Raw genomic sequence first — 8,621 nt, forward strand, 5'->3', positions numbered from 1 at the left:
CATTACCTCCAGTTTCACAAATAAATGCTCTAGCAACTCTGCTATTTTGGAGGGAAAGCATGGACAATTCACTGCCTACCCAGTCCACATGTATGTGTAGTTGTCAATGTACTCAGGGCTCATGCATAGGAATAGAATTCCTCAGAGTGGAATAAGCTCAAGATGCTTGTTCTTGAGGCCCTGAGAGATCATGATTTCACAGAGAAAGGAGTTCATGATGTTGCTCCTTAAGGAATCCATCCTAGAAGCACAAGGACAGTACATCCCAACCCACAGGAAAGGTGGTAAAAGGGCTCAACAACCCCCTTGGCTCAACAGGGAACTCACAGACCTCCTACAGCTAAGAAGAGAGGTGTATAAAGGATGGAAGACAGGAAACACCACTAAGAAGGAGTCTACTGCACTGGCCCACACCTGCAGGGAGTGAACTAGGAAAGCCAAGGCTGCAACCGAACTTAAATTGGCTACACAAATCAAGGACAATAAAAAGTCCTTCTTCAGATATGTGGGGAGTCAAAAGAAAAGCAAGAACAACATTGGACCCCTGCTAAACTAGCTGGGGCAGCTGATTACCAACACCCAAGAAAAAGCCAATCTGCTTAATGATTACTTTGCATCTGTTTTTCACAAGCTCAAAGGGACCACCCTGCCTAACATGACAGGCTAACAAAAAGCAGCATTCTGAGGGATAACCAGCATGGGTTTGTTGCAGATAGGTTTTGCTTGACCAATCTCATTTCCTTCTATGACCAAGTGATATATCACTTGGAAAAAAGGGAAGAGGTTGATGTCATATATTTGAACTTTTAAAAAGCCTTTGACCTGGTGTCCCATGATAGCCTCATGGAAAAATTGGACAACTGTGGCCTCAACTACTCCAGAGTCCAATGGCTGGGGAACTGGCTCTGAGGTCAGCAAGACTCAGGATGTTATTTTCCCATTGTACTTGGCCTTGGTGAGGCTGCAGCTAGAGTACTGCATCCAATTCTGGGCTCCACAATGTAGGAAGGATGTGGAGAAGCTTGAAAGAGTCCAGAGCAGATCATTTGTATGCTCAGAGGGCAAGAGAGCAGGCTGTGAGTTATGGGACTTTTCAGCCTGGAGAAGCACAGGCGCAGGGGTGACCTTGTGGCAGCCTATAAGTATGTAAGTGGTGTGCATCAGGATCTGGGGGAATACCTCTTCACCAGAGCACCCCAAGGGATGACAAGGTCCAATGGTCATAAACTCCTGCAAGATCATTTTAGGCTGAACATAAGGAAAAACTTCTTTACTGTTCAAGCCCCCAAGCCCTAGCAAGCTCCTACTCTGTACACTTTCAAGAAATAGTTGGACGCTTATCTTGCTGGGATCCTTTGACCCTAGCTGACTTCCTGCCCGTTGGGCAGGGGGCTGGACCCAATGATCTTACAAGGTTCCTTCCAGCCCTAATTTCAATGAAATCTATGAAATCTATTAGGGCTGTGCAAGGCTTCAGACTGTGCTTCGGATCTGGAGAAGTTTTGGATGCTTCGGCATCCAAAGCAGCATATCCAGATCAAAGCCCCTGAGTCTGTTAGGCTTTCCGAAGTGGTTTGAAGCTTCCAGAGCGCTTCAGAAAAGCTTTGGAGATGCTTCAGAGATCTGGCCAAAGGTTATAATGGGGAATCAATAAAATATCTATAATGTTGTTGTTTTTTGTCTGATTTGGATGACATTTGAAGGGGTTGCAGCCTCTTCTGAGATCATGAAACCTAGCCAAGTTTCAAAAAGATTGGTGCAGTTGTTCCGGGGAACTGCACCCCAAATTCATGAAAGCAAAACTCACATCACGTCTATGTGTTACAACACATAGTGGGGTGAAATCTGCAGGGGTGGTGGCCCCTGGTGAGGTCATAAAGCCTACCAAGTTTCAAGAAGATCAGTGCAGGGGTTTGGGGGGAACTGCACCTCAAGATGCTGACAGGCAAAACTCATGACATAGATGACCCTGTGTGTGTTAAGGTGCATCAGGTTGAAAGCTGCAGGTATGGTAGCCCCTGCTGTGGCCACAAAGTCTGCTAGCTGTCAGGGAGATAGGTGCAGGGGGGTTCTGGGGCCCTGCACTTCTGGCTGCTGACAGGCAAAACTCGTGACATGGGTGTTTGGGCAACTGTGTCTGTCTTGGGGCAGGGGTGGGGGGAGACACTGCTGCAGGCCTGGCTGCTAATCTGCTGTGTTACCAGTTACCAAACAGTCATGATTCACTCAGGGACCAGCTCAATACACAGTTGCCAGCTAATGTAGCCAGTTAATTAGCATCAATTAACACCTACAAAACCAGAGACTAAGGACAGGAAGGAATCAATACAGACAATCAACTGCCCCAAGACAGACACAGTCAGTTGCACAAGCATCCATGTGACATGAGTTTTGCTTTCAGAAATTTGGGGTGCTGTTCCCCTCAATCCCCTGTACCGATCTTCTTGAAACTTGGCAGACTTCATGCTCTCAGCAGAGGCTGCCACCCCTGCAAGTTTCATCTAAATCAGACTATAAAACAACAAAGTTATAGATATTTCATTGATTCCCCATTATACCCTATGGCCAGATCTCCAAGGCAGCTCTGAAGCTTCAGAGCCGTTTTGGCCAGATCGAAGTGGAAACCCAGTCTGGAGCTCTGGATCAGATCCCTGGCATCCAAAGCAGCTGGATCCAAAGCCAGATCAAATAGCTGCCTACTCACACAGGCCTAAAATCTATGATTGTGTAAGTGCCAAAAGGCCCTGTACATGATTAGCAAAAAATGAAATGTCACAGGTAGATGACTGAACATGTACTCTAGGATGAACAGGAAGGGAATGGTATGCCACCCTATGTAGCTCCCGACATGCATATATCTGAAGTGTTTAGATTACAAGGTGTTTAATTGATTCTAAGATGTGGTATTCCTTATGGATATTTTTATATGGAAAAACCTTAATTTACTCATCTGTAAAATGGATATAATAATTCTCTATGTTTAGATTACTGCAGTAGTGTGAGGTTTAATTAATGTTTGCATAAAACTTTGAGACCCTCAAACAAAGAGATATTAGAGAAGTAAAGAGAAATAACTAACTATATCTGGCATTTTGATAGTGCTGGAATATTCATTTTATACTATGGCAGTGACATAAATTAGGTCTTCATTTGGCCTTCCTGGGCTCCCTCTGTGTGTGGTAGAGGAAAAACATATACATTCCATGAGGGTCGATTTTATGTTGTGTGACATAAACACTAGAGACCATTCTAGGTGTTGGGACATCTGATACATCTTACTTGTGGGCAAAATAATATAACCCACACCACTCTGCCATATCAGGATAAATCCCAGAATGCACTTCTCAGAACAAGCATATCCTGTCTCAAATGTTGAGGTATCAATATCAATAAAGAACGAGTTGAAAACTTCAAGGTGGTGTCAAACTGAACAGCCTCACTTGGGAAGCTGGGGAAGTTGATTAAGTGTTATTTCCTGATCTGTAAATCATCAATTCCAAGCCTCTTTGTGTGCTGTCTATAAAATATTGGCTGTGGGCCTTTTGTTATAAAAGGGTAACTAATTTTTATAGAAGCCCTGTAAATAATAATTAACATGCCACAAACTGAACAACATCCTGCTGTAAAAATAGGTACAGCACTTACTCCATTTTAAAAGAGAAATTCATTTGTAACTATCTGGGCACGAATAGATGTTTGTCTGTGCTTGTGTGAATGTATGCATTGGCAAGTAATTCCTCTTTTGTGTGTGTTGTGCTCTAAGAAATGCATGGGACTGGACATGTTGCATCTGACCAGCAATTAATTTCACCCACAATTTTGACTCTGACAACGGTTCATGCCAGATGCTTTAGAGGAATCAGCAAGAAACAGTGAAGTAGCCAGGTATGGTACATACTATCTATCACTTAGTGTTTGGCTTGTGCCCTGAAACATCAGGATGGTTTATATCCCTTCTGAAAGCATTTTCCCCTTAAATTCTGTCTAATAAAACTGTAGATGTTCCCATTATCCAAATACATATCTTATCCTTTTATGACTTCAGTGTTAGAATATGGCACTGAATTGCACAGATTTGTAATAAGCAGTTAAAAAAAACCCTTTAAGCCATTTTTAGATTAATTTTCTTTTGGTTTCAGCAAACTCCCTTTTGAGATGATGAACAGGAACACCTTCTTCAGAGTATCTGTAGCACTTATTACCATATCCCCCACTGCAGAAGAAGGGCTTCCCCCCTCCCCACCCCTGGGATCTGTGCTGATCTTATGGGGTAAAATTCCTTCCTGTTCCCACATTTAGATATTGGTCTGACTGAGTGGAAGAAGACCTAGCCAAGAGTCTCTGTGTTTTTTAAGTCCCAGGAGCTGGATTGGCACCTGAAAGTCACAATCTCCAGTCTTGGAGTAATTTTTTGTGCTCACTGGTGGGCCCTCTCTAACTTCTCTATGTTCTTTTTGAAATGTGGGGCTCAAAAATGCACATAATACTCTAGATGAGGCCTAACTGGTGGTGAATAGAGTGGCACTGTCACCTCTTGTGTCTTGCATCTAATATTCCTGCTGATGAAGTCCAAAGCCTCATTTGTCTTTCTTGCACCTTCATCACACTGCAGTGATTTCAGACCCCTGTTGATTTTGGGGTCCATCAAGATTTTTCTCTGCAACGCTCCCATTCAGCCCATTGTCACCCAAGTTTTATTTATGTTTTTGATTATTACGCCCAAGGTATAGCATCTTGTATTTGTCTACATTGAACCTCATCCTATTATCTCTTGCCCAGCTTTACAATCCATCAAGATCCTTATGAATTCTATTCCTGTCCTCCAGTATGTGGGCAATTCTTCCCATTTTTATGTCAGCTACAAATTTGTTCAAGAAACTCTCTGTTTTAGAATTCAAATCCTTAAAAATATTGAACAAAACTGTATGAAGAATAGACTCCTGGGGTGCTTGTACACACCACAGGTTTTAATCCTCATTAAATTAAATAGGTTTATAAAATTTAAACTTGTTTATTTTGGAGCGTCCTCTCTGTGTTTACACACAGTAGGTTTTCAAATGAATTAAGCCTTGGAGTGTTGCATTTGTGTTTACATTCACTAGGTTTTAAAACTAATTAAGCAGGGTCCCTAGCCAGCGCTGCAGGAGAGCTGGATGGTCCAGCACTTCCCCTCTGTCCTGGGGCCCCTCACCCATCTCGTGCCCATGCCTGTGCCCTGCCACACAGCTGTGGAAGCAGGGAGCCAACAAACCACACAAGAAAAAAAAAAAGCAAAAAAAGCAGCTGCAATTTGCAAGTGAAAGTAATTTGAAGGGCTGAACTACAAAAAAGTCACAGTTGCCATTTAGTGGACAAAGAGGCTCATTACATGTCTTTGAGTGCCTTTGCGTTTTCACGTAACAAATTCATGGACATGATGCTTTAATTTCCAGCGAGCCAAATTAAAACTATGTCAGGGGAGTTTTAGTTTAATGCACATGAAAGACTTTTAAAGTGTCAGGAAATCCTGCTTGTGCAAACAAACACGCAGTTGCACAGCATGAAAGGGCAAAAATTGTGGCATATATATGAGCCCCTGTAGCACGCCATTGAAACCACTTGCCATTCCAATATAGATACATTTATAATTATAATTTCTTGTGTCTGTTAAGCCAGTTAGTTGGCTTTTTGCCTTGTAGTAGTTCTGTCTAGCCCACATTTATCCAAGTAGTTTATGAGAAGCTAATGTGGGACTTTGGTAAAAACCTTACTTTAAATCCAGATATATCCACTGCGTTCCCTTCATCCACTTAACTAGTTATTATGTCAATGAAAGAGATCAAATTTGTTTGGCTTTTGTAGCAGGGCACTAAGGTGCCTGCTACTTTTGGAGCAGTGAGGAAGGAGCCCAGATACAGGTTGCTAGGGCAACTGGAGGGAGCCAGTGACCCACACCTGTTAGCGATCAGCTGACAGGAAGGGGCAGGGCCTGGCTCCCATTTAAACCAGAGGGCTGAGACCAGGAGGGCAGTTCTCTGCTGGCAGCCAAGGGGGAAGGAGTTCTGCCTCAGCAAGTAAAGGGAAGAGGCCTGAATGCACGAGCAGCTTGATCCTGGTGAGAGATGGAGCACCCTTGGGGTGGCTCAAATGAAGTTTTAGCTCAGTAGCATGAATTTATGTTATAGCCTAGGGGCTGGTGTTTTGTTTGCTGTTTTACTAGAGGTTTGGGTGAGGCTGTTAGGGGTTGGAGGAGGCCTCATAGGGGAACCACAGAAGTGTGGAGACCCCAGACCAGAGAGGAGGCAGCGATCGATGAACACCAGAGAAGGTGCAGTGCGAGACAAGGCAGCGGAGAGCCCGAGCACCAATGAGGTGCAGTGCGAGACAAGGCGGTGGAGAGCCCGAGCACCAGAGACCAAACAATGTCAGTTACATCTGCGAGGCTTGGGGCATGGTAAAAGTGTGGTTGGAGCGACGCATAGCCCATAAGGCTAGGGTGCCTCAAATCACCCATTACAGAACTGGGCCACTGTAAAACAGGATAACCGTGTCTAAGAGGATAGAAAGGCAGCCTCCCTATTATACATTAACATCAAAGACATGGCAGGAAAGACTTGAGGGTGCTTTTAGGCTAACTTGGCATGGTAAAGGGGTCATTAGGGGAGAGCATGGCAACAGGATGCCATCCTGTTACAGCTTTGTTCTTAGCAAATCCATGCTTGCTGCCCATGATCAGCCTGCAGACATTTACAAATGGACTTTATATAAATTTGCTGTTGTAACTTCCCAAGTATTGAAGTCAGGCTGATCAATCTATAATTCTCTGGGTCCTCCTTCTTGTATTTTTTTTTTTTTTGAAGAGGCATACTACATTGCCCTTTTCCCAGTCATAGAATCATATAAAATTAGGGTTAGTAGGGATCTCAAAAGGTCATGTATTCTGATCCCCTGCTCAAAGCAGCAGCATCCTAGCCAAAGCTTTTTCTAGCTGGGACTTAAAAACCTCCAAGCATAGGGAATCCACAACATCTCTGGGTAAACTGTTCCAATGCTTTACTGCCCTCCTAATGCAAAAGGTTTTCCTAATATCTAACCTAAACTTCCCTTGTTGCAGCTTGATACCATTTCTCCTTGTTCTGTTGCTTGCCACCACTGAGAACAGTTTATCTCCATCCTCTTTGTAGCCACCCTTCAGGTAGTTGAAGGCTGCTTTTAAATCCCACCTCAGTCTTCTCTTCAGGCTAAATAAGCCCAGTTTCCTCATCCTCTTCTCATAAGTCAAATGCCCCAGTCCTCTAACCATTTTTGTTGCCCTCTGCTGAACTCTCTTCAATTTGTCCACATCCTTTCTGTAGTGGGGGACCAAAACCTAGATACAATACTCCAGATGTGGCCTCACCAGTGCCAAATAGAGGGGAACACTCACTTCCCTCGATCTGCTGGCAATACTTCTAACTAATGTAACCCAGTATGCTGTTAGTCTTCTTGGGAACAAGGGTACACTGTTGGTTCATATTCAGCTTGTTGTAACCCCATACAGCTGCCGCTTCCCTAGTCAGTCCCCAGCCTGTACTAGTGTATGGGATTGTTCTGTCCTAAGTGCAGGATTTTGCACTTGTCCTTATTGAATTGCATAATATTTATTTTGGTCCAATCCTCCTATTTGTCTAGGTTTCTCCATCCTCCAGCATATCTACTACTCCACCCAGCATGGTGTCATCCACAAACTTGCTGAGGGTGCACTTCATACCATCTTCTAGATTGTTGATTAAGACACTTTACAAAACCAGCCCCAGGACCAACTATTTGAGAACTCCACTTGATATCAACTGCCAACTAGACATCAAACCATTAATTACTACCCTTTGAGCCTGAAAATTCAGTCAGTTTTCTATTTCTATCCACCTTACAGTCCATTCATCTAACCTGTATCTTCTTAGCTTGCTTGTGAGAATGTTGTGGGTAACAAAAGCCTTGCTGAAGTCAAATTATATCATGTCTACTGCTCTCCCCACATCCACAGAACCAGTCATCTTGTCATAGAAGTCAATTGGGTTGGTCATAAGTCCATGCTGACTGCTTCTAATCGGGTTCTTCTCCTCTTCCAAGTGCTGAGAAAGGGATTCCTTAGGACATGTTCCATGATTTTTTTCCAGGGACTGAGATGACGCTGACTGTTCTGTAGTTTTCTGGATCTTTCTTCATCCCTTTCTTGAAGATAGACACTATTTTTGCCCTTTTTCCAATCATTTGGGACCTCTTCCAATCACCATGAATTTTCAAAGATAATAACCAGTGGCTCTGCAGTCACATCAACCAATTCCCTCATCATCCTCAGGAGCATTGTCTTGCCCTATGGACTCCCTATGTGAGAGTCAAGGATTTTGGTGAGTAATATCTTTTATTGGACCAACTACATGGTAGGAATAAAGTTAGACAAGCTTTTGAAAGCAAGTTCTTGCTATATATTGATCTGCTTCCTTGGTGACCTGCCCATCCTCCCATTGCATGTACACTTTCTTTTTGATTTTGAGGCATCCTAGAAGCACTGTGTTCAGGCACATTGCTATCCTGCTGTTCTTGTGCTTCAGTTGCATTGGAATAGCTGCTTGTTGAGATTCCAACACTGTGTTCCTTAGAAA

Source organism: Gavialis gangeticus, unplaced genomic scaffold (assembly GCF_001723915.1).
Source record: "Gavialis gangeticus isolate Ggan-Ray unplaced genomic scaffold, GavGan_comp1, whole genome shotgun sequence".
NCBI lineage: Eukaryota > Metazoa > Chordata > Crocodylia > Gavialidae > Gavialis > Gavialis gangeticus.